The sequence below is a fragment of the Budorcas taxicolor genome, chromosome 10 (assembly GCF_023091745.1).
Source record: "Budorcas taxicolor isolate Tak-1 chromosome 10, Takin1.1, whole genome shotgun sequence".
Classification (NCBI taxonomy): Eukaryota; Metazoa; Chordata; class Mammalia; order Artiodactyla; family Bovidae; genus Budorcas; species Budorcas taxicolor.
The window spans coordinates 41378025-41384863 of NC_068919.1; the positions used below are offsets into that span (position 1 = coordinate 41378025).

Here is a 6839-nt window from a genome sequence, read left to right on the forward strand (position 1 = left end):
CCCCATGGACTGTAGCCCACCAGGCTCCTCTGTACATGGGATTCTCTAGGCTTGAATACTGGAGTGGGTTGCCACGCCCTCCTCCAAGGAATCTTTCCAACCTAGGGATTGAACCCAGGCCTCCTGCATTGCAGGTAGATTCTTAACTGTCTGAGCCACCAGGGAAGCCCAAATTGTACATTAGAAAAAAAACACACACCATGTATTTTTAAACTGTACATATAAAAATGGTTAAAATGATAAAATTTATAGAAAGTGAAAGTGAAGTCACTCAGTCGTGTCCAACTCCGTGTGACCCCATGGACTGTAGCCTACCAGGCTCCTCCGTCCATGGGATTCTCCAGGCAAGAGTACTGGAGTGGGTTGCCATTGCCTTCTCCAGGGGATCTTCCCAACCCAGGGATCAAACCCGGGTCTCCTGCATTCCAGGCAGACGCTTTAACCTCTGAGCCACCAGGGAAGCCCTATAAATATTTTACCATAGTTAAAAACAGTTAAAAAAAAAAATACACGTACCAGGGCTCCATTCTTGAAGAACTGAGAGGCAGATGCTATAAATATGGGATGGGTACTTGGAATCAGTATTTTCTTTTTTTTAATGCCTTCCTGTCTTTCTTGGGCATAGACAGTTTTGGGAATTTAGGATAGAATCTCTATCAACTCTTTCCAAGGGGACTGACGCCAGCCTGCGAGGAAACGTTTAACAGTCTATGAGGAAAACGTGTTTTTCATAAGACCTTAGTGTATTAGAGTGCTGCTTTTAAAATCTGAGATTGTCATTTTCACATTGTTTTGGTGTTAGAGTCAGGTTGTTTTTGAAACCATCTGTGCTTGGTAAAATGAAAATCATTAATCCTTTGTTGGGCTCCTCCGAAACTGTGAGATTTTAATGGCTTATTAAATTCCAAAGGCTGGAAAAGTTTGCTCCAGATGCTAACCATTTGAAAATATAATAGCATAGAGTGCTCCTGCTATTTATTTGTTTAATAAGAAACTGGAAGGATGTATGCATTTTTCGTTGTTCGTAGGATCCTTGAGAAAAAAAAAAAAAGGCAGAGTTGCTGTCGACAGTATTAAAATATTATTTCTCTTGCTGCCTGTTGCAATGTTCTTCCTCCATAAGTGGAGGTGGGGCCAGGAGGACAGAGAATAGTATAACTCTTCCGGGAGAAGAACTGCCTTCTGGGCAGGGCCTTGAAGGCCCTTGCCTCTGGTGTTTAGGGGCTGAGGAAGGGCAGGGGCCAGGGAACAGCCACTGCTAAGGGATGCCTTTGCATTCCAAAGGACTGTTTCTGCCCAGAGAGTGTAGAGTCGTGGGAGCCACACCCACCTCGCCCTTCAGGCAGTTTAGTTAATTATTGAAAAGTGCTTCGGAAGCACAAAGGGCTGGAGAGACTCCATGTGCCCTTGCTCCGGCCTGTGTGGGAGCTGGCATTTGTGAGACACTGAGGCTTCTCTGGGAGGCTGTGGAACAAGAAACACTTCTTTCCTCTTGCGGTTCAGTCTTTAGGACTTGTCCAGGAAACAGAGAGACGGTCCAGGGACTGCATTCTATCTCCAGAGAGAAGTTAAGGTGCTTTTTTTTTTTTGGTGATAGGATTTGTAAGATATTTAAATAAATAAGCCACATCAGATTTTAGTTTTGTTTTCTTGTTTTAAATTTTATTTTAAAAGTTTATATTCAGGTCATTTATATATAAATGAGATCATGTAATATGTTTCTGTTCTGTGACTTAAATTTTTTGAAACTTAACAATGTTCACTGAAGTTCTCTTTGTGTTAGTACATAAAAGCGTCCCTCATTTTCTTTAAAGGCTACATTCTTGCCAAATTATGGACACATAGGTGGTTTGCCATTTTTCAGCATCAAACAAACAATACTACTGCAAGCTTTTTGTTCACAAATTTGTGTGCTTATGCATCAATATTTCTGAAGGATATATTCCTGAAGTAGGATTTCTGCATCAAAAGGCAAGCACATTTGAATTTTGGGTAAATAATGCCAAAGCTTCTCCCTGAAAATTCTGTTCTAATTTACAAAGATACCAAAATACTCATGAACATTGAACATTATAAATTTAAAAAGTACTGCCAGCATCATATGCAGAAAAAGCTGCATCATTTAAGACTGCATCTTTTCATTGTGCATCTTTTCATATGCCTATTGACCATTTGGATTTTTGGTAGCATTTTCTCGAAGTATAAAAATACAGAAAAGTATAAAAGTATACAGAAAATTATACTACTGAAAGAATTAACAGAATTCTTCTTATACCCACCACCCAGGTCAAGAAACAGAATATTATCAGAACTTTTCCCACCTCCCCCAGAGTAATCAGTATTCTGCAATATAGCTTGCATAGATTAGACGTGCCTGGTTTTAAACTTCATAAAATGGAATCATACAGCATACACTCATGTCTAGCTTCCTTCATTCAACATTATGAGTCATTCATGTACTTGCTTGTTGCTGTAATATATTCATTTACATTGCTTATTATATTCCATTATGTGAATATACCACAATTTATTTACTGATGGATATTTGGATTCCTTCCAACTTTCAATTACTAGCAAATAATGATGCTATGGATGTTCTTGTGCATGTCTGTCAGAATACATGTCCATACATTTTTGTTGGGTATATTATCTAGGAATAAAATTTTGGGGTCATGAGTAATATCAACCTGGCCAATTATATTTGTGAATTTTCTATAACTCTTCCTTGTTAATTATTAGGTGGTTTGTATGTATTCTATTTATTCTGGATGTTTTTTCTGTGTTATAGCTCTTATAAATATTTTCTCCTGTCTTTATTTATATTGACTTTTACTTCACAGAGTTCAAAATTTTTATGCAGTCAAGGTTATAAATCTTTTTCTTTATGGTTTCTGAGCTTTACATTTTGTTTAGAAAGTTTTTCCCTATCTCAAGATTGTAAAATATTCTCTTATGTTTCCTTTGAATACTCATTTTGAGTTTTACATTAGGATTTTTAATCTGTCTGAAATTTATGATGGTGAGAGGCAGAGGTGAATCCATGCCCAACACTTGGGGCATGAATAAAATGATACCATTTGATGTCTGGATTTTTAGATATTTATTTTAAAAAATTCCAAGATAGGTGATGACACCAATGAATTAAGAAACTGTCAAAAAAAATTTTTTTAATTCTTTTTTTTTTTCACTTTGTAATAGTTTTCCCTAACATAAGCCTCAGATCTTAAATGGGCAAAAGTTCTGTATTAATGGTTGCTACCACAAATGCCATGCTTGTAAATGATCAGTGACAATTCATTTACTGTGTATTTATGGAACTTTAAAGTGCAGTTCTTGTGGATTTTTGTGTCTGATAAGGAGAAAGACTCCATCCTAGAATCTTCAAGGCAGACTGATGGCACATTGGACCTGGGCTCTCAGGCCAGGAAACCCACAGCTTCTTATTCCCTGCTAAGAGCCCAGTTCCTTTCCATCTGAGCAGATGCCCTCAGATAGGTTATGTGATCTCAACCCATCCTCAGTATAGAAAGGGGTCCAGTTAAGATTTTATCCAGTCCCCAGGGTCAGCTTTTGTTTATAGACTTGACTTTCTCACCTAAGTCTCACCAGACAAGTCTGCTCACCTAAGGGAAACTATTTTCTTGCCTACCTGGATAATGGGTGTAGGGCCACATATGGAGAAGCGTGTGAGAACTCAGTTTGTCCTCCCAGTTTGTCTGAAATGGAGCACTGGCTTGTTGTGCCTGTTAACTAGCAGTGCTCAGTGTGGAGTTATCTGGTTGTTCACAGACTTTCCACTGGCTCACAGTGTGAGCTGGTTTTATTCTGTTTGCCCCTCCTTTGTAAAACCTTTTTCCTTACACATTTTGGAGAAGGCTGGTTACCTGTGGTTTATAAGCTATATGACTGGAGCTTGAGCTGGAATGAGAAGAAACATCCCCCTAGCTTAACAAAGAGCTTGGTTTCCGGCTGGTGAACCACACATTGCCTGGTGAACAGTCTGAGCTGGTGCACTTGGAAACTGCTCTGCTGACCAAGCTCCAAAAATATAATCAAGGTGGGTTGAAATCACTCATTTTGTCACTTTCATTCTTAGTTTCACAATTTAAGGATTTGGCTGGTGACTTTCCTGAAAGCATGGAATTTTCTGTTTGTGACAATGGCATTGTGTGTGCGTGCACATATTCAGTGTACCGGGCTTGTCTGTACAGGCATGTTTTCAGCTGAACTATTTATACCTAAAGGCATGCCCTGATTTAAGATTACAGCGTATGGCAAGTTTTCTTTGATTTCCAGAATTGCCTATCTGAGTTTGTAGATTAGTGTCTTTGGAGAAATGCGATGTGCATCCAACTGACCACCTAAGTAGAGGACCTTGCCTCAGAAATACCCGACGATAATTTACTTAGAAGAAACCAATATGCCTTTTTTTTTTTTTTTTTTTTTGAGGAACAGGTGTATTTGACCACATATTGGGGAAGTGAAGACCTGAGCTTTGAGGAAGTCAAGTGTGAGGCCTCAGAGTGGTTATTTATATCAGAGTGATGTGTATTGAAAGTCAAAGACTTTCATTCCCCCAACATCACAGAACCAATTTAGAGAAGAGGAAAGGTGTGAATTTTGCCTTGTTAAATATCTGTTGCACTGAGAAGTGTTCTAGTGTGGGTCAGACTTCTCATGATCCACACACAGGCTCTACTGTAGACAGAAGGGTACTCACATACTCTTGCTTCAGTACTTTGTGGATAAAGTGGCTCACTTCCCATTGGTTGATGGATGTGTGACTTGATTCTCGCTTCTTTTCCCAAGATGCTCTTTCCCCAGCCCCACCATGTGAGCAGCCTGGTGTGCATATTTGGGGGAGAACGGGAAGAAGAACCTTACATTTTCTCTCAGCTCAAAATGAGATCACTGGACTCTAACAACAACCCAAAACTATACATTAGAAACTCTTGCGTTCGCTGTTAGAACAAATGAAGCCTCATGTGACTAGTTTCCACTTTTATGTCTCTTGAATTGTAAAGTTCCCCTGCTCCAGGCTCTTCTGGTTATGGGAAACGAGTGTGTTTTCAGACCAACATGTCAGAATTATGAGGAAGAAACTTGGCTGTGGAACAAACTATGTGATATGCTTGACAAGAACTGAGTAAAAATACGTCTCAGATTTTCTGAGGTGGCCTTCCATTTTTGGTTCAGAAATAGGACCCAGTAGCCACAGAAAGAGAAGTACCTTTGCGGCACCATTAGGGCCACATAGAGTCTCGAGTCGGAGAAGGCAATGGCACCCCACTCCAGTACTCCTGGGAAAATCCCGTGGACGGAGGAGCCTGGTAAGCTGCAGTCCATGGGGTCGCTAGGAGTCGGACACGACTGAGCGACTTCACTTTCACTTTTCACTTTCATGCATTGGAGAAGGAAATGGCAACCCACTCCAGTGTTCTTGCCTGGAGAATCCCAGGGACGGGGGAGCCTGGTGGGCTGCCATCTATGGGGTCGCACAGAGTGGGACATGACTGAAGTGACTTAGCAACAGCAGCAGAGTCTCAAGTAAGGAACCAACAGAGGATGTTTCTGCACAGAATAATGGGGTGTCTCTAGGAGGAGAACTTAGTCCTGTTTCTACCAGGGGTAGGTGGAAACTGAAAAGAGAATTTGTGATCATTTGCTCTAAATGAGAAGACCAAGGTGCAGAGTCCCCAGAAGGATGGAGCAGTGAGGAAATGTGAGGTGGCGGGAAATCACAAGCCCGTTTACATAAACGTTTAGCTCCTTCTGGGTTCGCCTAATCCTAGTCCTTTGGAGTTTGCCTTTTACGAGGGTAAACATGGTTTAAGAGTGAGCAAATATTAGTTCACATAATTAAAACCTGTTGAGTTGAACAGGAAACGTTCAAGGGAAATCTGCAGGTGTCTGCAAGCAAGGGTGACTCTGGAAGGATCTCCGTATATTGGCGCCTTTTCACCCAAGGGGAGTGTCCCTGGAAGGAAGCCACCAAGGACAGGAGAGGAAACAGACAGCTTGTAAAAAACTGGAGCAGCATGGAAAGGTTCTGAACTGATTAATAAGCCGCTAGCCCTGGGGAGGGTATAAAAAGCATCTGGGATATTTGCATCTTTGTTTATTGAAGACAGGAAGGCGTCTCACAACTCTCTCTCTCTCTCCCTAATTCATTCAGGACATGATATTTCCAAGACTGCTGCCATCTCAAGTCTTGAATCTGTTTTCAGCTTCTCTCCAGGTTTCATCACACACGTATATTAAAAAAAAAAAAAAAAAGATGGTTCCAATATGACTTTAAAAAGAAAAGCCAGCCTGACTTCTAAAATCCAATTTTGCCCCATGGATGTGTTTTCTTTCTGGAGGGGGCCATGTGATCTCTCCCCTCCTCACCATCCTGCATTCTCTGCATTCCAAGGCCTGGTCACAGCCAGACGGAAACCCTTATCCTCAGGCTCTCCGTAGTGAATGAGAGGGGGTCTTGTTCAGATCAAGGGTGGAGACAAGTGGGTGTGTAACTCACCATAATCCATGGCAAAAAATAATACACGTCATGAGAGAAAAATAAAGTGCTGATGGAAAATTAATCTCATTAGAGAGATTTGTTTGTGGTGGCATTTGAAATGAGCCTGAAAAAATGAGTAGGATTTTGACAGATGGCAAAGAGTATCACTGGTATTATTATGGTGTTAACTTTCAATAAAGTCAAATGAATCTGAATCTGTTTAGAATTCTATAAACTTTTGTGAGGCTGGGCCTGGGCACGCTGTTCTGCTGGTAGTAGTACCCTAATTATGCTCTGGAGCATCATCTCCCAATCTCAACCAACCTCCTGGCTCCAG

General features: G+C 40.9%; 1 non-coding gene across 1 annotated transcript; it reads right to left on the reverse strand.

The window, feature by feature from the left end:
* Positions 1–388: 388 nt before the first annotated feature.
* Positions 389–460, reverse strand: TRNAS-GGA (transfer RNA serine (anticodon GGA)). The gene has a single exon. It is a non-coding gene; the product is annotated as a tRNA-Ser (tRNA).
* Positions 461–6839: the final 6379 nt, after the last annotated feature.